Genomic DNA, 23,813 nt, shown 5'->3' on the forward strand with positions numbered 1-23,813 from the left:
TTATATGAAAAGCTATAACAGGGTATCATTTTTCACAAAGGCTCTGTATTAAATGACTTCTTTACTGAAACAATTTTTTCCTCTCCCTTAGGAATGGATAAGCCTAACTATTTTTTTTTTATTAGAGATGAGATTAAGTTAAAATAAATGAAAAAGTGTTCTAGAGAAGGAATAAATAGACAAAATACTGACCTTTTCCTACTTATGTTTGAAAGCTATCTCCCTTTTAATCTGTACTATTACTCAAAAACAGAAAGCATTTTCAGTCTAAAATGACAGGCATTTTGAAATCCAAAAGAAACTAAATAGCTTTTGCCACTCTCTATTGCAGAGTTTTTACATTGCATAACCACCTAAATAAAAAGCAGTGCCACAAAGTATACAAACAGTTAGGTCTGGATTCAAGCAAATGTGACAAGGAGCATTATAATCCCTGGATGATAGCAAAGCCTATTTCTTCTTAATTAAAGGGTACAAATATCACTAGAAAAAAGTTTATTTGAGTCTAAAAGAATTGCAGAATGATTTTATTTATGTCAGCCTATTCTTCATTTAAAATAGCCTCCTGGCTAAGATGCTGAAAAAATTAGTCATTATCTTCTGAGAAGCCACATATAGCAACTTTATGGTATGTGAGTCTCAAGTCTCAGCAAGTGAGTCCTTTAATACCAGAGCATCATGGAACTTCTCTGCAAAAAGCTCAGCTCCCTGATGTTACTTATATTGGTTAGGCTACCTCTGAGATAGACCTAGATGGTTGGACACCCACCGAGTGCTCTGATTATCTGCCAATGTTGTCATATAAGTTCCATAAATTCCCAGTTGAAGTACTGATATGACCTTTCTTCAGAAATTTTCATTTTATAATCATGTGAAACATGCTGAGTAATGTACTCTGAACTAATTTATAGTCTTATGACATTTGGGAAGGTTTAGTAACCCTCTTGCCCCAAAGGTCAATGTCCATTTGCCTTGTAGCTTGCTGCTTAATGAAATCCAAATGAAATTATCGAAATGAAACACATGGGAAGATTTGTTTTCCAGGAAGGTTTTCCCTAACATAAGTTCATTTCTCTTCTAAATAAGTTTATTCTTCTGTTATTCTGTTAGAAAGGTAATGAGATTAAAATTCATACAAGTATATAGACAATAGAAGATACCAGTCAAGAAGAAATTTTATTTTTCATCAGAACCTGTAACCATTCACTGAATATTTACTCTATCTCCCCTTTCTGTAACAATCTTTTCCTCTTTCTTCTTCCCCTTTATCCTTTATCTTCTTCTTCTTCTTCATAAATTTAGGTCAAAATTTAAAGAATTTTTTTTAAACGAACATCTTATTTTGCCTTCAGCAAATTTTTATTAGACTCCCTTTCATTGCCAAGAGTCAAGGCAAGACTTCAGAAAGTAGTAGTGGAACCACAAGTCTTGGATTTAAATAATAATAATAAATTGTTAAATCTGGCTATGATAGACATCATGAAGAGTAATGTTATGCAATTCTTTGAATATTTCCAAGCTTCTAAAAGGGTGAAAGAGAGGGAGAAAAGCAAGTAGCTTGTCATTCTATGTAGAAAATACTTATTTCTTTTATTCAGAGATATTCAACTAATTTTTTATTAGGAAATAGATTGGGACCCCAAGTGATCTTTGGTTATTGCTGGTCTCAGACATACTTCAAACTGCCATTTGTGGCCCACCTCATGTCTTGACTCACAGGGCCAGAATACATTGCACAAAAATGCATTCGTGGGTAAGATGTATTAACCATTGGCCAGACAGCCAGACTAGGAAGCTGTGAGCTCCATCCGTACAGTCGGGTCCTGGAGCAGTCCACCTGAATTCCAGTTAATGGGCTACTGAATTCGCACAGCTTTTCTGTGACAAATTTTCTCCAAATGAAGAAAGCAGTAAAACTTGTTCCAAGGAAAGCAAACATTGTCCAAGTGCCTTGCACAAGCCAGAAAGTGTATTCTAGATGCTTTACTCAATTTAGTCCAATTCAGTAAACATTATTTGAGCATGCATTGTATTCTAGGTAATATGCTTGCTTCTAAGGAGAAATAAATGAGTGGATACAACTGTCAACATCACAGAGACCACATATGAATGGAATTACACAAATATCAGCTAATGTTTAGTGAGCAGTTACTATGTACCAGACACTATTTTAAGTCCTTTATTCTTCATTTATTCTTCATAACAATCATATGAGTAGATACTATTATGATCTTCAGTTTATAGAGGAAACTAAGCATGGAGAATCCAAGGCAATTTAGAGTCAGGTTTCTGAGTCCAGAAGTCACACTAAAAATTACATCACTGTGCTGTCTCTAGAGAAATAATTACAATACAATAAGGGTCAGTGTGGTGAAAGAAAACTTGAGAGTCAGAGCAGCACAGATGAGGGAGTGAGAGATATAATCAAATTTGGGGGAGTGTATACAGTAGATATTCAAAGAAAATAAATGGGTAGCAAATTCAGAAAAAATAACATTAAATTCAGAAAACCTACAAGGTCTCTACAATTATCCAAATTTTATTTTTGTTTTACTGAAAAAGATATTGTTGCTTTGAAAGTTTTAATAACTTGCCTGAAGTCATCTAGCTCAAATATAGCAGAATCAGGTTTCATGTACTAGACTGTCTGAATTCCACTTGTATATCATACCTCTTTAGATTTAAACCTTAACTCTATTATTAGTCATGAGGAAAGGAACAAGCTAAGCTGAAGGAGTAGATATGAAAAGGTAACTGGGGAAATGAAAGGAAGAGGGTTGTTGCGAGTAGTGAAGTTAACATTAAAAAGCAGTGTGGAAACAAAGGACTTTTAGGATAATTCAGGATAAGATTCAAAAGCATAAAACTTAACTGTTTTCAACAACTAGTTGCAGAACATCAAGCTGGGGAAAGCAAGAGATGGAAAAAACCTGGCTAAAGCATAGCATAGAAGGGAGGAGAATCTCTGTTCCCCATATGCAACGGGAAGAAAAGGGATCTCTGGGGAGGGGCTGGGGTGTGGGGGTTCACACGAATCTTTGAAAAGATTTCTTCTCAGAGTAAGATACACAATTGATAAGAAGAAATGCCCACACAAGAGGCTATGGAGGCTGGGAGGAGGCATCAATAATCCATTGGGAATTATGCCAAAAGGTATATTTACTGCAATTCAAATTATAGGCAAGAAATCATTTGATCTAATCTTTTGGGATGGAACAATACATGACAAATGTTAAAATGAGTTTATAGGAAAGCCACAAAATTGCTGGAAAGCATTTGCAGAGAAGCTATTAAACAGCCAGAGGAAGAAAACAGCATATTCAATTTAGGCACAAAATATAAAGAACATTGAGATGTGACTGCTGAAATGGCGTTCTAATGTTACAGACTTTGCAAAGTTTGGATAGATTTGGGTCTACATGGAAAACTTCAGATGTGAAATGGAATTGTACAGAAAAGTTGCTTTTTTTTTTTTTTCCTTCTTACTGGCAAAAATGTGGTCTTAAAGATAGACTGCAGAGTCTACCAGGAGACAGAAATGAACTTTCAGGCTCCCGGCTGACTGAGTGAGGATTAGTGCAGAGAAGAGAGTGAAAAAGTGCACCTTCCCTGCATGCACCACTAGCTGCAGTGAGAGAAACAGAAATTTAGCAAGACTACTGGGGGGATCTGTGCTCCCACAGAACAAAAGTCCAAGGACACTGGTCAAGAAGAAAATGAGGACAACTTGAATGTGAAATGGACATTTTTAAAATAGCAGGAGATTTTTAAGAAATGAAATAAAAATCATTGCAAAATCTTCTTTCACCTGTCATGCAAATGCTAGAAAATTTCTTATATAGGAGGCAGGAAGCAAGAATTCCAAATAGATTAAAAAAAAAAAAAAACTCTCCCATGGGAAAGCAAGAGAAAAGTTGACTGCAAAGGTAATGAAATAATATTTTGAAAATGCTGTGATGATAAAATTTTATTGAGAACTGGAACATCCAAAGGTGATAGTGGTAATGCAGAATATATGAGAAACCATCCTCCTTTTCCAGACACTTGTGAGTGCTGAAGGTTTCTGAAAGCAGACAAAGAAAACTGTTGTGAGATAATGTCTGAGATGTGAGCTCATCAGGGAACTGTCTCTACTACATAGACAGATTTCAGTATGCTTAGGTATGACTTGGAACTTATATTTGATAAAGAAAGATAGAATGTGCTGCTTCTTTTGTAAATAGGATCAAAATACAGAGAACACAGTCAGATCAGGGTCCTGAACTTGTCTATACTTGACCTTGAAGAAGTGGAGAGGCAAAGAACTAAAAAAAAAATAACAAAATCAACTTAGAAAGTTGAGTCATCTGAAATACATATTAGGTTTGAAAATTAAACAGCCCCTTTCACTAAATTCAGAGTTCAAATGTATCTGGGCTAAGAATACAAGTGTAGAGTCTAGAGAATTATATTCCTGAATGAAATAGACACCTGCTTGTTATTGTAGATGGACGAGAAACAAATCTTCCTTTGTAGGTAGAGTGAGTAAGGAGTAGAAAATAGCATTGTTACCGTGCTTCCATACCAGCAAAGTTATACATAGAGTATAATTTCACACTTCCTCCCATCAGGCTAATTTTTAGGTAAAGTTCATATAATCAGAGATCAAAATTTGTCATAATTTCTCCTCTACCTAAGCCCTTGTGTAAGGAGTACGGATTAAGGGTTAACTCTTTGCATAGAATGACTTTAGATGCTAAAATAGCTTTAAATTTAAGATCCCTTCTTTACCTTTGCATTGCTATAGATCTGGAGGAGGAATACATATAGATGATTTTAAATAAGTTTGGACAGAAATATATTGTTAAGTTAGAGAGGAAGAGTAGAGAACCCAGTCTTTTGTGTCAGACAGCCTTGAGTTTTAAAGGATTTTACTAGCTGTGTGACCTTGGGTAAATTAATCTCCCTAAGCCTCCACTTCCTCCTCTGAATTCCTATCATTCCACTCGACTCTAGATTGCATCCTTGATTGAATTCCTGCTGCATATCAGGCACTGTTATCTCACAGGACTGTTGTGAGGATTAGATAAACTGGCACACATTAGGATTCAAGAAATACCTACTGTTGTCATGGTTGTCCTCGGAGTGAACTAATCAAGACTAGGGTTATGTAGTTTTAGGGCTATGGAGATAGTTTTAAGATTTGGGAATAGTTGAGGAAAGAGAGTTTGGCAAATGTACAGTGAAATATTGTTCCAATTTTCAGGAATTTCCTGTAACAGTCAGAAGTAGAAAGGTAAAATAATGAGCTGTGGGAAAGTTTCAGAAATGAACAATCCACAATCCTTATTATTTTATTATATCCCTGTCCTGTTACCTCCATTATCCTCGAGGGAGATCAAAACAACAAACAAACATGGAAAGAAAACACTGTTAGCCTCATTTTAGATGATATATTCACTCCAAAAAAGTCATCTTGCCCTCTAAATCTTGAAAATTTAATTAAATAGAAAATGAGAAAAGCCAGGGTGGATGTCAATTCACTCGTATTTAATTTCCATCTAAAATGTTCATATAACCTTTCAGCCAGTCTTCACAATCCCCACTTGGGAAATATCTCTTGACCATACCATATTCCCCAGATGGATAATGTTTGCTCAGAGAAAACCAAATAGCTGGTATGGAAAATCAGTAAAATCTGGTTTTCCTTTCCTTAGATTCAACCCAGAATGAGATATGAAAACAAAATATGATTTTCTTAAGCCTTGTCTGTGATAATTCAAAATATATATGTAGTAGGATTCTACACACACAGCCTGTGATGGATTGAATTGTGTCCCCCAAAAAGATATGTTCAAGTACTAACCCCCAGTCCCATGAATGTGATCCTATTTGGAAAAAGGATCTCAAAGACCTTATTGGTTGAGGACAAACCAGATTAGAGTGAGTCCTAATCCAATATTACTGGTGTCCTCATAAGGAGAGGAAATTTGGACAGTCTGTAGGAAACATAGAGAAGACAGCCATGTGACAAAGTCAGAGATTGAGTTATGCCACAGATTGTTGGCAAACCATCACCAGAACATTGCAGACCTCGGAAGTCCAAACTGTGAGACAATAGATAGCTGAAGCCAGTCAGTTTGTGCTACTTTGTTATGGCAAACTCTGGCCAACTAAGACAGAGTCCTAAGTATATCAAGTTTGTCACAGGTGTGCCACAGCACGCAGGTGTGTGGTGGACCTTCACAGGTGTGTTGCCAGATGATGAATGACAGGTGAACTGTCCATGCCACTTGGTATAGACTGTGTTATAAATTATGAAAAGTAACTGGCAAGAAGTATAACTTAAAGTTGTTACGCAAGAAAGCTTGAGCTTTCTCGTTATACAGGCAATAAACAATGCTGAAATCAAGTAAATTAGAATGAAAACCCAATTATAGACTCCTGTGGGACAATGAAATAGATACTTCATATCTTTTAAGTATGCCTGCAAATGTTCTGTTAACCAAAATATGTGAAAAGCAGGAAAAAAAGAAAGAATTACTGACTTATTTTGTAGAAATTTGTATGCACCAACATTAGACATATGGTAAAACTTAGGAATCTGCCTGGAATAGTCCTGTTTATTATAAACAGTAAGACCACCTTACCTAGTATCTTGTCATCTAAAACTCCCTAGATATTTAATTTTAATTATTTATATGAATACTTAAAAAAAAAAAAAAACCTTACTGAGTATGTTTCATTATAATCTCTGTTATACAGATCAGGAAACTTCAGCTTAGATTGAGTAATTGCCTCAAATCATGCAGTTAATAAATGGTGTAGTAATTTCAACATGATTATCTGAGTCCAGAGCTTGCTTACTTAACCACTACAATCTATGGCCTTATTCATAAACTCTGCTGCTGGTGATATTTTTCATGGGGATGAATGATCTAAATAGACTATTTCATGATGTGAAAATTCCAAGAAGTGCTAAATTCCTCTAGTGATGGAAAATAGTCATTATGCTTTACTTTCATAAGTTCTTACAGTCACTTGCTCTTTCTCATATTATGTGAAAAATCCCCTGGCACACATATGAGCTAGCTCATTTTTTGGTGGTTGATGTTATGCAGTATTATTGACTTTTACAAATGGAAACCAAAGTAATATTTCCTTTTACATCTAAAACACTTTCACATAGTCTGTGAGTTGGAAAAGACAATATTATTATATTGTGTCCAATTTAAAGATGACAAAATTGAGTCACAGGGAAGCTAATTGACTCCCTAATTCTGTCTAGCTGTTCAGTTTAAGCTCACTGTTCTCTTAAAGAGATATATCCTCATTACTATGAACTATTTAACAATGAAGTGTTTCAACAACATAGCTCTTTACTTTTCCCATTGAATGTCAAGAGGATTGCTTTGTTAATTGAACTTATTGCCTGGCATAGGGAGGTACTCAGTAAATGTTTATTATCTTGATGAGAGAAAGAATGTGTTTTCGTTTCATAGGCTGCTCAAAGCAAATAACACGAAATGGTTTGCCTTAAACAATGGGAATTTATTCACTCACAGTTAAGAGTCCAGGAAAATGTCCAAATCAAGGCATCATCAAGGCAACACTTTCCTCCAAAGACTGGCTGCCAGAGATCCTTTGCTCCTGTGTCATATGGCAAGGCAAATGGCAGCATCTGCTGGTCTCTACCTTCTCTCCCAGGTTCCATTGATTCCAGCATCTTGCTGCCATGGCTCTCTCTTCTCTCTGAATTTCATTCCAATTACAAGGACTGCAGTAATAGGATTAAGATCTATCCTGATTGAGGTGGGCCACACCTTAACTGAAGCATCCTCATCAAAGGTCCTACTTACAATGGGTTCACACCCACAGGAATGTATTAACTTTAAGAACATGCTTTTCTGGGGTGCATACAGTTTCAAACTACCACAGAATGTATATATTAAATGAATTTAAATAAAAAATATTCCCATTAAAAAATACTAAAATGTTTTCTCTGCTTCCTTTCCATGTAACAATCCTGGTGTTTGTCAAAAGATCTGACTAAATGGGGGTGTTTTACTGAATCAAACTACTGGTTTCCTATTCTGTGGTTCTGTGATGGGGCAGAATTAGCTGTTAACAACATTATCTCGTCTTTACTTTAAACATTCCCCTTGTAAAAGTCCAAATATGTTTCTAAACATTGTGCTCAATCAACACAAAATTTCTAACACACTGGATAAAGAGCAAGGGGGTAAGTTAGAATATTCATAATACCTCCTATCTTTCACCTTATGCTATAGAGAGAAGTTTATCTCATTTCATCACCTGCTTCTGAGCTTGAAAGTGGGATTGCCAGCAGTGGACTGATCGTAGCAAACTTAGCAAGCTTCCATTATGACAAATAGTTCCGAGGTCTTGTATAGTGCAGTAATGGATTTTGCCTGTAATGTTATATAACCTTAAATCTGATATACTTTAAACTTTAGCTCTTGTGTTATGTCTTATCTAGATTCTAGTTTACCCCTGGTGAGCCTACTAGTTGGCCTCATCTTGAGAATGCTATCTAAAACTGATACCTTCATGTGCAGTGTCCTTGTTGGTAGCCAAGGAGCCTGCAAGAATGAATGTGACTCCCTGGTGTTTTAAGATAAGAGGAAGATGTAGGGGAAAAATTATACTTTATTCTAAACATATTTTCAAGGAGGTCAATGGAAAAAATCTCTTGAATACTTATTCTGAAAGTGCTAACTTCACAAGCAGTTATTCCTGCAATGTTAAGAATGCCCATCAAAGACTATTTTCAGTCAATTATATAAATAGTTTTGGAGATACATCTAGATTGTCATTAAACATATTTAGCTGGTGATATTTCCCTTATATTCAACCTGGGAGCAAGTGACTCCATCAGATACAAGTTTAAAGATGAGTTCTTCGTGAAAGTCTTGCCTCACCTCTACACTATATGTCATGCCCATCATAAAGGCACACAGTCCCCTTTATTTCCTCTGCAGGGCAGTCATTACAGTTTATTGGAGAGACAGTAGAACATAGTGGTTTGAGTGTGCAACCACATAACCTACCTCATAAGAGTATAGCAAGGATCAAGTGAGTTAATACATGAAAAGTACTTTTACCAGTGGCAGGCAATAATACTCAAATGTTAGTTGTGAGTGTTAATATTTGTTTTATTACTCAGCTTCTCTGAAAGGCTATAAGGTCATGAAACTGCATTGCTGTTTCTGCCCTGTATCTTTAGTACTGAGTACAGGTCTAGGGCATAACAAATGCTCAATCACTCTTTATTAAATGAATACCTGCATGAGTCAGTGAATATGCAAGACTTGTTAATATGAGAATGGAATCTGTGATTGATTGTATTTGATAAGTTCTATCCCTGTTATCTGCCAGTTTCCTTATGTGTTTATGCTATTCCTTCTCTTAGACCTTTTTCATTAAGATCCTCTCTCAAAGACTTTTTTCCACAATACACCTTCCTCAACCAAGGGGAAGAATCTGGTTAGGCATTAATTTACATGCTAACTAATTTTGAGCATCTCATATGGGTATAAACCAGCACTGAAGAGCATTTAGAGAAGCATCTCAGGTTCTCCATTTGTCTAAAGATCAAAAGGGTCTGTGGTCATAAACAATGAATTTGAGGTATTGCTCTTTGCTGGCTCTTTTCAGTATTCTAAATACAGCCTGAACTGTCCCTGGATCTATACTCCAAAGCCACAGGGAAAATCAATAGTAATAACACCAGATGTGAGAAAGGGGGTTAATCTGACCATTTTCTAACTAATCTAAGTGTGGGACTTTCCTGTGACCTAGGGAAAAAAATGACTATCCAGGATTTGGCTTAATGCTGGCAAAGAATATAGAAAATTAGTATATAAGAATTCTTAATGTGTCTTAAAATCTCAACTTTTGTGTGAGACCAAGGAAATGATGTTTATTTGGTGCAGGATCTATATTTTCTGTAGCACACTAAATTTAACTTGTATGGTCAGTTTATTCAAACACCACAATTACATTTAACTTTGAATAGGAAGTGAGAAACCCCGATACATCCCAAAGTAATTTGGGCAGGTAATAAAAATGTATTTGCAGGACCTCCATGAGGAACTGGGGAAAATGTGGAAATATTAAACTTCTCCAACTGGGCAATTACTGATATTCCCACAAGCATTGAGGGCTACCAATTTAGAGGGCCGAGCCCTCAATCTTGGGGCTTGCCCTTATGAAGCTTGTTACTGCAAGGGAGAGGCTAAGTCTACTAATAATCGTGCCTAAGAATCTCCCCCAAAGAACCTCTTTTGTTGCTCAGATGTGACCTCTCTCTCTCTAAGCCCACTCAGCGGTAAACTCACTGCTCTCCCCGCTATGTAGGACATGACTCCCAGGAGTGTAAATCTCCCTGGCAACATGGGACCTGACTCCTGGGGATGAGCCTGGACCTGGCATCATGGGATTGAGAAAGTCTTCTTGACCAAAAGAGGGAAGCGAAATTAAACAATATAAAGTTTCAGTGGCTGAGCGATTTCAAATGGAGTTGAGAAGTCATTCTGCAATGCATTCTTTTGCTTTATGTAGATATCCCTTGGTAGTTTTTAGTGTATTGGATTAGCTAGAAGGAAATACCTGAAACTGTTGAACTGCAACCCAGTAGCCATGATTCTTGAAGATGATTGTATAACTACGTATCTTACATGGTGTGACCATGCGATTTTGAAAACCTTGTGGTTCACACTTCCTTTATCCAGTGTATAGACAGATGAGTAGAAAAATGGGGACAAAACTTAATTAAAAAATAGGGTAGGATGGAGGAGATGGGATGTTTCAGGTGTTCTTTTTTACTTTTATTTTTATTCTTATTTTATTTTATTTTATTTTATTTTATTTTTGGAGTAATGAAATGTTCAAAAATTGATTGTGGTGATGAAGCACAGCTATACAATGGTACTGTGAACAATTGATTGTACACTTTGGATGATTGTATGGTATGTGACTACATCTCATTAAAACTGAATTAAAATATTTAGGGAGGGTTATGCTAATTATATGTGTTCCCAGTTATAAGAGCTAATAAATATTTAATTCTATATTAAAAAAAAGAAGTCTTAAGATATTTTATTTTAGTTATTTTAATGGAATATTTAATTGAGTGGGTATATGTAGATGTTTTCTTTAATTATCTAGCCAGAGGAAAGTGTTGATGCGGTAATTTTCTGTTTTGGGGGTTAATGTGTTAGCTAAGTTGCAAAAATTTGGGTAAGAAAGAATCCAGATTTTCTCCCTTCACATGCCAAATGAATATCATGTTTTAATTGTAAATTATAAATTTCATTTGATTCTCACTGTCATTTGCTTGATATGAATACCATAATTTTTTTTTATCTCTGAGTTTTATTCAATTTTATAACTAATACTTTCAAAAAGCTTAGTCTTTCGAGTACTGGTACTAATAAAATAACTATCTGCAAGCTTAGCCAAACAGGCCTTTTTCATGGGTGGTAATTATTTTTAAGATTTAGCAATAACATATTTATATGCAGCCTGAATTTTGCACATTGGAAATATTTAGGGTAGGGTTTATTTTAAGGAACTCTACTATAACAATAAAACTAATCATATTATCAATAAGAAAATATGAATCAGAAAGTAAAAATACTTTAGTATTGTGCAAATCATCAGGATTGTGTATATTTAGTCAAGATGGACGCATGCAGTTGTGTGGAAAGAGTCCCTGAGTTCCTACAAATTCTTCAGTCAGGATAGGCCAGGTAAGGCTGCAACAAGAAAAACACCAAACTTAAAATCACACTTGTTCACACAGCATATTGAATTCAGTTCAGGGGGAAGAGGGGGGTTATGCTCATCTTAGTCACTAAGGGACCTAGGTTGACGGAGACTCCATCACTACTCATATTTCCCCATGTCCTGTATCAGGAGGAAGTGAATGTGATGAATTACACACTGACTCAACTTTTCCTGACAATCAAGCCACATGGCCAGGCCTATTTCAAAGAGAGTGGAGAATTGCAGCCCTATCTATGATGTACCCAAATGGAGGAGCATCAGAATATTTTGAACAGCCCTAATGACACAAATTAGCCCTAAACTTGTTCTTGTCATTGTGGTCATTGAGGGCTACAGTTTACATCCTTTTACCTTACACTTTTATACTCAGTTGTTACTTACAGAATTATGGCATTTCTGTGATATGGTCCATTCTCCTATCTTATTGTTATTAAATGAATTCAAGGAGCAGGATGGCAATTCTAAAGAATCTGATGAGAAAAAAAAAACTAAAAAATAACAAAAAATAAAAGTAAAGAGTCTGATGATTTCCAGGCTAATGAACTAGCTGAGTTCCTCTCTTTCTTTCTTTCACGTATTTTCTGACCTTATATCAGCAAGATCACATGAATTACTCTCCTGAGTCAGACCTGTGGTCACTCCAGCCAAGAATCTCATCCTTGCCTCAGAATGCGTCACTTCTATTCTTTCTCCATTGTTCTTAAAGAAAAAATGATGGAACTATTATAAGACTTGCAATTTTAAAAATAGATGACTCTAATAATGTGCATAAAGACAAATATGTAGTCACCAAAACATCAAATATTTCCTTTTGAATTTCAGCAGACCCCAATGAGAAAATATGATGCATTTAAAATACCATTTTAAAGAATCATTTCTAAAACATTTTTGAAAATTATGTTACAAAAAAAATTAAGTGGGTCCTTTTGAACAGAAGACATCTCTGAAACTCTAGTGATTCTATTTTAGCCAGTTTTGTAATTCCAGATCAAATAACAATGGACTTCATTTTTAGAACCATAACATTTTAAAGGAGAGTCCCTCAAAGATCAGATAACTCAACCCAACCATTTTACAAATGAGGAAACTGAGACTCAAAAAGGTAATGTGACGACCAATTTCACCTGGCTTGTTTATTGGTGAGCAGGAATTGCACAACAGGCCTCTTAAACCTCAGTGTTAGGGTGATAATTGATTCAGAATAATAAAACCCATGCATTGATTTTATGCTTCTTCATTCTCATAACCTTTATAATTTATTAGAGAAAAAATACTTTGAACCTAAATGTACTCGGTGTCTTACTAGTTTGGGGTAAAGTATTTTGAAAAGTTTGTTCCCAAATTCACTTGGTAAGTATTTTCTATTTGCAAGGGGCAGGATCGCAGCCTTCCAGATTTTCTTAAATCTTACAATAGAAAGAAAAGCTGGTCATAAAACTGGAGCCATAGTCAAGGACCTTTTGCCCCTTTGTTCAAGTTGCTGCTTCCTTTGCTTTCCTCTGTGGGCAGAAAGTACAGGAATGGGACAGCTTTACTCACTCAACCATTCAGCCACCCAATCTTGACCTCTGCGTGGGTGGGGTGGGGTGCTTTAACCTGTACTTTTCCCATTGCAGTTGTCTGGAGTTTCTCAAGTTTTGGTTGCTCAACTTTGGGGCTTACCTTTTCCAGAAGATAGGGTGGTAAAATAAATTTATGTCTCAGTTATCAGTTTTTTGGGTATTAGGTGGTGTCATGATGGTAGATGGATATCTCACACTGTGGGAACACTTTTCTTCATAACACATTTCTGTATTCAGTGTTCAATAATTATTCAAGTGCCAAGTATTTATTCATTCATAGTAATTTTTCTCTTTGAATTCCTCATCTCTCCCTGCAATTTGACTTCTATGTACTCTCACCTGTGCATCAGATCAGATACTTCAATCTTAGTCTGAACCCCAATTATGAATCCAGTTCTGGCATTTCTCCAGTGTAAATCAGGCATGGGCTACTGACCTGTGATTGCCTATCTATCACAATTGTCTACATTGAGCAGAAGGAGGACATACAGGGAGAGTGTCAGCTGTGTTCCATACGTGATTCATTTCATTCACTGATGTATTTGTTAATATGTTGAGATTTGAAAACAGATGAATCTTTCACTCCTCTGCTCAAAAATCTTCCTTTCCTCCTACCTATAGAATAAAATCCTCTTCCTTGCATTCGAGTCACTCTAGCTGCTAGTCCCAGTGATCTCCCATCATTATTCCTCACCTCACTCATCTGCAATCCAGCCAATCTAAACTATTCAATGTCCCTTCCTAAATGTCATGCCTGACAATCTATGAGCTTTATAATTGGAAATTATAAGAGATTCTTAGAATCACTGAAAGGCAGTAAAGTACAGTAGTTCAGAGTCAGGAGCTCAGCAATGCACCAGCTCAGCAATGCACAAGTTAAGAAATAGTTTAATATCTCTGAGCTTCAGTGTTTTCAGCTATAAAAATGATAGTAGTGACTCCTAACTCTCAGGATTTTTATTTGTTTGTTTTAGTTTTTTGTTGTTGCTGCTATTTTCAAGCATGTACAACAAGAGATTAAATAAGCATGAAGCATTTGTTTCATGTCAGGCACTATGTTAGACCTGAGAAATTTATTGGTGAGCAGGACAGACCCAATATCCTTACCCTCATGATACAAATTCTGTGAATTATACAATTGATTATTTAATTATAATAATATACGTGACATGCCTACAATATAGTAAAGTATTCAACAAACAATATTCCAACCTTCCTTCCAACATTTTAATTCCTGAGTTTCCCTGGCGTACAATCATTCATCGCTCAAATAAATAATTCTAAATCTATACAGAGAGCTTTTCAAAGCAATTGTTTTAATTTTAGGAAATTTACTTATTTACATTTTTTGGAATCATAGTTTTTTCTATTTCTTCCCAATTAAAAAAACTGTGTAATGATGACTGTAATAAAAATGTTATATTTGGTTAATTTTCTTATTTAATGACACAAAATTCTGCTTAAAATATTTTTCAATTGAAATGTAAACTTTGAAACAATATATTTCTGGGAAATACTAAAATTAATATCCATCCAACTAACATCACTAAATTTCAAGAATCAAAATACCACATAAATTGTTTTTATCAATGTGGTAATTCATTGTTTCTTCAAGCTTTAGCTTTCCTACTTAAAATTAAATTTGGTAGATGCCATTTAGCAATGTTGGCTGATAGTTACATTTGGAATAACATGTCTTTTGCATTCATATCATTTTTTATGAAATATCAGAGCGTAGACCATGTAAAAGAAGCAGTAATGCAAATATTAGGCAAAATCAATTTTATAAAATTGAGACCCAATTTATCTGTGAAATATGAGACAAGAAGAAACATAAGTCAATGTAAAATTCCAAGAACGGTATTGTTACATTTCAATGCAGCAAAGGCTTTTTGAAGAAAAAGCCACCTGCCTAAGATAGGTTTTAAAATTGCATAGTTTTTGTTTTGGCCCATATAAAAGTAATCTGTATAAAAGATTTCAGAGGAAACCAATAAAGATATGGATGTAATCCAGAAAGAGAAAGGACCATAAATATCCTTTTATTGTCCTGAGTAGGAAAATTACCTGGTTTTTATTGAAATGCTTCAAATGACTCACACTACTATTAAATGTCTCCTTTTCTTAACATCAATTATCAGCATTTTAAAGGAATACTTTATTTTCAGAAAAATATATAGGTTGAGGGAAAATCATAAGGAAAAGCTTAATAAGCTATGGGAAATTTACTATTTCACTTGTGTCATAAAAATAAAATCTCTACACGTATGTGTGTGTATGTATCTACTGAATTTTGATTGCCACATTCTTAGGGGCTGCTAATTCATATATAGTATGTTTATTATATGTAGCAAGTATATAAACTAAATATATAATATACAGTAAATATATGTGATAAATATATATAAATATATCAATAAATATGTATTTTATATAACCTATTTATCATATGTAACAATTATATAAAATAAACATATAATATATAGCAAATATATGCAACAAAAAAATTTATATAAATAAATACATGTATTTTGATATAGATTGCCAAATTGCCTTCCATATGTGGCAAATCAATTTATACCTTTACAATCCATGTAGAAGAATATCTGATTATTTTGCTATGAATTATCAAACTTTTAGAATTTCACATTTTCACAGTGGTAAAGTGATACCTTACTTCTCTTATTATGAATAAGTTCAAAGATCCTTTCATATGGTTTCAAACCATTTGTATGACATTTTCTGTGATTGCTTTGTTAATATTCTCTGCTCATCTGTTGTTGTTTTTGGATTTTTAGTCTTTTCCTTCTCAATTTTGAGAAGTCCCCTAGAGTTTGGGGAGATTAGCACTTTGTCTATAATATACACTGCAAAAGTTTTTTGCCCAGTTTCTCATTTGTCTTTGCTTACATTATTCTTTTTTTGTTGTTGCCAAGTTCATCAGTCATTTCTTTTTATGGTTTATGGATTTTATCTCAATGTTAGAAAGATTATTGAAGAGATTATAAAAGAATTCTGCCATTTTTTTGCATTTAATCATTTATCCATGTTGAATTTATCCTGTTTTATGAGTGAGGATTTTATCCTTTTTTTCTCAAATGAGTATCTAATTGTCCCTACAGTTGCTTAGTTCATTTTCTCTGCTGATTGCTATGCCACCATTTTCACATAATAAAATTCCACATATATTTCGGTCAAGTTCTGTGCTTTCTGTTGTTTTGTTCCATTACTCTCTCCTTCTTTCTGTTCATAATTGAGTCATTATGGTATGTGTGTTTTAATCTGGCAAGACTGGCTCCTCTCCTTCCTTTGCTCTGCTTTTTCAGAATTTTCCTGAATATTGTTATATTTTTCTACCAAACTTTAGAAAACCTTATGTTCTGAAAAATAAAACATTGTTGGAATTGCCTTTATTTATAAATGAACTTAAGGGGCTCGACATAATTATGATCTTGAATCTTCCTATCCTAGAGCACAGTATACCAACTCCATTTCTCTTCAGGTGTTCTTTCATGTCCTGAAGGATAGTCTTATATTCTGCTATGTTTTGCTCATTCTTGTTAAGTCTATTTCTCAGCATTTGATTGTTTGTTGCTATTATAAATGAGGTCTTTCTTCCACTGCATCTTCTAGATGCTTAGAAGCATCTTCTAAGATGTTTCATATAATGGAGGCTATTGCTTTATGTGTATTGATATTGGTACCTTACTAAATTATTTTGATGTTTGTATTACATTTTACCTAATTTTCATGTGTTTTTTAGGGGTACAATGTATCATCTGCAAATGGTGATACTTTTCCACCTCGTTTCTAATTTTAATACTCCTAATTTCCTTCTCTGACTAAATGAGACTACTAGCTCAGTGCAGTGTTATTTAATAGTTGTGATAGTAGTCATCCTTGCCTTGTTTCTAACTTTAGTGAAAATGCCTCCATCATTTTTCCATTAATCCTGATACTGTCTTTGGGACTGAAATAGATGTTTATGTTTATCAGGTTACATACATATTCATTGTTTCCTATTTTGGGGGTGTTGTTTAAATCAAGAATGCAAATACCGTTTCAGCATCAATGGAGACAGGAATTTTTTTTTTAATGAATAGACTTAATAAATTGAACTATTTTTGTATTCCTAGAAAAAATCACCTTTGGTTATGATATTTTTTTCATATAATGTCAATGGAGTCTGACTGATAAATTGTATTTTACATTGAAATGCATAAGCTAAATACTGTATTTTTGTGTAATCATTGTTAGTTTTGGTATTCATGGAATAAAATAGAATTTGGAAGTATTTCCTTTTTTCATATACTTTGGCACATTTTAATAATGCTGGAATTACCTGTTTAAATATTATCCTGATCTATGGCAGAGGGTTCCTACTGAAAACTCTTTCGTCTATTAAAATGTTCTTTCTCCATAACTTTTTCTTATAGTATATTTTTTAGCTACCATACCAGTTCTTTTTACTATTCAACATTCAATGAGCTGGATTTTCTGATAAAATTGGAAAACTGTCCTCTAGTTGGGAAGAGGTCACAGTTTTTTTTTTCAGGTTAGCCAAATTCAGCCGCCACAGAATTAGATTGCCTCAGAAAAGTGGCTGATGTGTTGATGTTCCCTTCTCTGTGTAGGCTGCCCTCTCTGCTTTGCCAGATTGAACTGTGTGTGGTGGGGCAGGGCAGGGGGACTGAATGTGGCTCTGCTACCACCAAGCTTCCTCTGTTTAGGCCCCTTTATTACAGGCAGTGAGTGCTTTTGCCTTCCCAGGCGGACTCCTCACCGTAAGCAACTGTGCTTCCTACTGAGATCTGCCATAGCTGGGTAGCTCCTGACTACCTTTTATAATTTTTGATGTATGTCTCTTAGTTTCCCTAACAGGAGAGGTTATTACTTTTTTTTCCTTCTTGTTGCTTTTGGATGACTTCCAGGAAGAAACAAGGAAAATAAATTACACAGGCACGAACTAGAGACCTAAAAACATTTTTTAAAGTTAGAGATTTAATAACAAGTGAGTTGACATTGATATTCTATGACTCTTACATTGCCCTGTCTTTTTTTAGAAGTAAAATTATTAGTTACCTGAATTTCCTACCATTATGAAGTCTAGTAGAGAATGTTTTTCCGTTTGTTGTTATCACATCTAAAGAATACTTCAGCAGAATAGATACACATTTACTTTGTGATAAACAAATATGGTTTATTTACACTAGATTCTCTGAAACACAAATTGTGAGTGATCAATAACTTTGTAAAGCAATTCTTCATTCAACAAAAAAACTTACTATAATATTCATAAAATATAGTGCTTCTATAGTACATTTAGATTATCATGTATTTCATTATACCAGATTTACTCCTAATATTTCAAGAACACAGCATTACTGCATAAAGTGAGGAGCACTCATATTACATTTCATCCAATTGACAAATATATCTGATGAATACAATCATTAGGTATGATTAAAAAACACTGCACAACCAGTGTAACAAATTATGTGGCAATTTTTCCCTAAAATTGAATCTCCTTACATAATAAAAAATTGTGATTAGATAATTTTCTGATAGCGATTTCAAAAAAAATAATTTTATTAATTTTTCTCCAAACACAATGTAAATATTCTGTAACAAGCTGTGATTTGGTTAGGCTCCAAGTTTTAGGACATACTTGTCTTCTTATTCCTAACTGATGATGGAAATATCAGTGACCTATCTTTAAAAATTTCTTCATGTCAAGTTCAAAGCCAAATTAAAGATAATCTGAGGTTAAAAATGATTTTTGATTTTAAAATACCACTCATTCTCAAATACAGTATTGACATTCAGTCATGTTATATGTTAGAGAAAAACAAGGTAAAATTTATGGGGAATCTTTTAGAAGTTACTGGCAGTTTTTTTCATGTTTAAAAGATCAGACTCTGAAGACCCACCTAGGTTTGAATCTTGTCTCTACTATTTAGCAGCTGTGTGACTTCAGGCAAATTATGAAATCTCTATACCTTAGTTTCCTCATCCATAAACTAGTACCTTCCCCAGTTTGTTGAAAAAAAACCACTGTGAAGACAAAATCAGTTAATATACATATGGTGCTTACAGCAATGCCTAGCACAGAGTGCGCAATGACAATTTCATTTCACCCTCTTCAGATAATCGGATGCTTCCTATTGTTGCCATTCCAAATTATGAATAAATGATCTCTTTAAAGCATAGCATGGTCTTCACAGATATTTAAAACCTAACCCTAAGATTAAAGGAAATAAGTGAACCTGATGAAAGACTTTCTACCACAAAGGAATTTTTGGAAGAAGGGGGAAAAAGCCTCCAGTATTTAACAGAGAAGGAAATTATTTAGCTAGAAGCAATAGCACTTAGGTTGCCAGTGCTTCAAAGCCTTCCCAAATTAGCTTATTCATTTTCAATATTATTTTAATTAATTTGCTAAAATGTAAACCAAATATCATATTGGACAGCATTAATGTTTTGGCAAAGCCATAATAGAGAAGAATAGTACTCAGAGGATAGTATAAAGACTTGAAGTGCTTGAGAAATAAAATTCTTGAGCCAGTAATAGTGTTTCTGGTGTATTAAATCACAGTAAACTTTACAGTAGATGACAGAGGGGAATGTATAGATACTTCAAGACACCCTGATATCAGATATGATACACATCCAGCCTGGTTGAGCAAAGAATTTCTTTATATTACCAGAAGCCTAAATATTTAATATTCATAATTTTTCTGAAATACTGTGACTAGCTTAACTTGCCACACTTCCAAAAAGGGATATTAAAAAACCTAATCAATCTTGAAAATGAAAGGAAAAAATAAATGCTTAGACAAGAAGTCCTAGGAAGAAAGTTAAGGAGTATGAGTGTTATACTAGAAATTAGAAGCCAAGGTCAGTATCATCTTCTAGTTATGAATCTTGTGGGAGTTTATGAAGTTGATACTAAGCAGTTATTCTCTGTGTATAAAAGCCACTAATCCCAGTCTCATGACCACTAACTTGCTGATCTCAAACCCTAACTTTGATGGTTTTCCTGTCCAGAAAATGCGGATAGTATCTAGTTACCACTGAACTCTCAGAATTATTGTACAAATAACATGCAATTATAATTTTGAAGGTGCATTTGAAATATAAGTACTATAAAATTCAGATGCTTTTATTACTGTCATTGATAGTTTTATAGAATAACAACAATTCCTAAGCAACCAACTTCTATCCTGAAGCAGCATCTTCTCAAAAGGCCAGCCTTTCCCGTTCTCAGAAACATCCGATGTACCAGGAAAAAGCCATTCTAAGTGCAGATTTTGCCATGAAGAGTTTATTGATAGTTGCATCCAGAAAATATTTGTTTAAAACTGTTGCAACTCAACAACAAAAGGACAAACAATCCAATTTAAAAAGTGGGTAAAGGACTTGACCAGATATTTTTCAAAAGGGGATATACAAATGACCTACAAACATATGAAAAGATGCTTAACTTCATCAGCCATTAGGAAAATGCAAATGAAAACCACTTCATAAGGATAGCTATTATTTAAAAAAAAAAGTGTTGGAGAGAATGCAAAGAAATTGGAGCCCTCATACATTGTTGATGTAAATGTAAAATGGTGCAGCCACTATACAGTATGGTATTTACTCAAAAAGTTAAATATAGAATTACCATATGACCCAGAAATTCCACTTATAGGTATATGCCCAAAGAAATTAGAAACAGGGACTCAGATACTTGTACACAAATGTCCATAGCAGCATTATTCACAATAGCCAAAAGGTAGAAACAACCTGTATGTCCATTGACAATGAAAGGTTAAACAAAATGTGGTACATGCACACAATGGAATATTATTCAGTAGTAAGAAGGAATGATGTTTTGAGACATTCTGCAACTTGGATGAACCTTGAAAATACTATGCCAGGTGAAGTAAGAAAGTCACATAAGACAAATCTCAAGTATATGAAATAGCTAGAAATACAAATCTACAGAGGCAGAGTAGATTAGAGGTCACCAAGGAAAGGAGGGAGAGGAGAAGGGGGAGTAATTGTTTGGTGTGTAAATTTTAGAAATTTTTTTAAAAAGAAATAAAGAGTTTATTGTGTTTTAGTCAAATTTATTCTGAGTTAGGTAACTTCTTAAATGTTTGCTTTACACCAAAGTCACACAATAGATATTTTTTGAAAAGATGGATAGATGAACAGATTCAGCATTTAATAAATATTTTAGTAGAATGCTACGTGTACACTCTAAAACAAGGATTCTCAACCCTGGCTGCATCTGAATCATGCAGGGGCCCCATCTCCTGAGATTCTAATTAAGTTGGTCTAAGATGGTCCCTGGACAATCAGTATTTTTAAGAGCTCCTTAGATAATTCTCATGTGTAGCCACGGTCGAAAGCCATTGCTTACGTCAGCTCTAGGACAAATTTGCACTTCATCACCATACTTACAAAGCGTATTGGATGTTTCCTGTGATTCTCACAGCTCCCTATCTGGGGGATTTTTATTCTATTTTTTGAGTCATATAGGTACTTATTTTCCTCTTGTTTTTGTGCTTAACGCTTTTCTGAAGACACTGAAGCAGTTCTAAAAATATTTACTTCTTAGGATTCCTAAAACTATGGAGTAAAAATTTCTACTAATTAAGATTGCTGTCTAAAATAACATTTGTTAATGTCCATCAGCTAAAAAACCTCCAGAAACACACCTGTGGGCATTAGGTTTATCACTTGCAGCAATAAGGGATACTGCATACCTTGGATAGCAGTGGGGCAGGCATCTCAAAAGGGAGGAGTTAAGAAAAGGATGCTGTTGTAGGTTGAATTATGTACCACAATTTAGATACGTCACTAATCTTAGTCCATCCATGTTCCTGTGGGTGTGAATCTGTTATAAATAGGACTTCTTGAAGATGTTATTTTTAGTTAAGGTGTGACCCAACCAAATGAGAGTGGTTCTTAATCCAGATTATTGGAGGCTTTTAAGAAAAAGAGAAAGCCATGGGGAGGGACCAGAATTCACAAATCAAGGGCAGCCATAAGAGAAAGGAAAGGACGTCACCATGTGAAGTGAAGCAGAGATACAAGCCAGGATACCCCAAGGATGTCAGCAAACTAGCACCAGAAGGTTGCAGACTTGGGGGAGAAAGCATTGCATTGCTGACATCTCGATTTTGTACTTCTCCTAGCCTCAAAATTCCTGTGGTTTAACCCAACCTATTACGTGGTATTTGTCATAGCAGCCTGGGAAACTAAGGGGTTTGGGGAAAGTCTTGGTAAGGATTGGTTTCAGGAGTTTTTGAAACAGTCAGCAGACTTGTCTTTAGACACATAAGCCTGTGAGGAGTTACTGTTTGTCTATAGTTTTATTTTAGGACATAAATTTTTGGATGAACTGATGATAAAGGAGTTTGAGCTTCAAGAGTTTGTATTGAACATCATGGTTTTGATTTGGCAGTTTATCCTTTTTTTGAAAATTGTGGGTATTGTTGCAGTGCTCAGTTCTTCCTTTACAGTATATCTGGCCTTCTAACACGACTGTTTTTCACATTATCAGATTCATGGGAAAGAAATGGTTTTCCATTTTCAATAGAGTTAATTAATGATTAGCTATCCATAGCAATAAATCAATATGTGTTATGTTCTAGGTCAAAATAGAAATATATGAATCATTCAAAAGGAATCATACAAAATCCATTTAGTTGAATTTTCATATCAAGCAAAACATTTTCCTTATTTGTTTGCTCAAAAACATAAAACTCAGATGGTAAGTCATCTTACCTTCTTATTATTTCTAACCTGAACAGGCTGATAAAAATCAGTTTGGGGATCATCAAAGTTGGGAGTTGCAATCCTCATAAAGGTTGTAGAAAACTCTTCAGAGGGCTATGCCTTGTAGGGGAGTGATTTTCCTTCTAATTTAGCATATATCAGAAATAAATGCTTTTGGTTTAGAAGGAAAAACGTAATAAATAACTATTTTTAAGTCTCTGGAAATTCAGGATGGGTGATTCAAGCTACATTCTTCCCACCCCCCCCCCCCACATAAAATGACTGGGGATTTAGAAAATAATCAGTTGATAATCGTATCTTGCAGACTAATGATATTATTTCTATAAAATATTAATCTGGTGTTCATGTGTAGCAATAGGATATGAAAACTTAAATTTAAGACACAATGCAGTTGCTTATTTCTGTGTTCTTAGCATGAATTTGGAATGAAAAACCTGTGGTAGAACCCTGCATGAGGCACCACTAACTGATGTGGGATGCAGGTCATGTCACATTATCTGTTGTTTTAAATTTGTGTTTTTTCTTTTTAAAAATTTCATTTTGAGATCATTTCAGAGTTACAAAATATTGCAAAAATAGCCCCAAGAAATTCCTGTATTTTCCTCATCCAGCTTCCCAAAATGTTAGCCTCTTACATATTAACATTAGAATTATCAAAACCAGGAAAGT

The 23,813-nt window shown here is 34.6% G+C and overlaps 1 protein-coding gene and 1 long non-coding RNA gene across 4 annotated transcripts in view; one reads left to right on the plus strand and one right to left on the minus strand.

Moving 5' to 3' along the window:
* Window positions 1-23,813, plus strand: part of BANK1 (B cell scaffold protein with ankyrin repeats 1) — a 340,362-nt gene that overhangs the window by 223,365 nt on the left and 93,184 nt on the right. The window lies entirely within an intron of this gene.
* The window catches only part of LOC119529711, a 34,816-nt gene continuing 14,911 nt past the window's right edge, over window positions 3,909-23,813 (minus strand). Inside the window, exon 3 of the long non-coding RNA XR_005215921.1 lies at window positions 3,909-4,063. This is a non-coding gene — a long non-coding RNA (uncharacterized LOC119529711). The remainder of the gene's footprint in view (window positions 4,064-23,813) is intronic.

The sequence above is a fragment of the Choloepus didactylus genome, chromosome 3 (assembly GCF_015220235.1).
Source record: "Choloepus didactylus isolate mChoDid1 chromosome 3, mChoDid1.pri, whole genome shotgun sequence".
In the NCBI taxonomy this organism is placed as follows: Eukaryota; Metazoa; Chordata; class Mammalia; order Pilosa; family Megalonychidae; genus Choloepus; species Choloepus didactylus.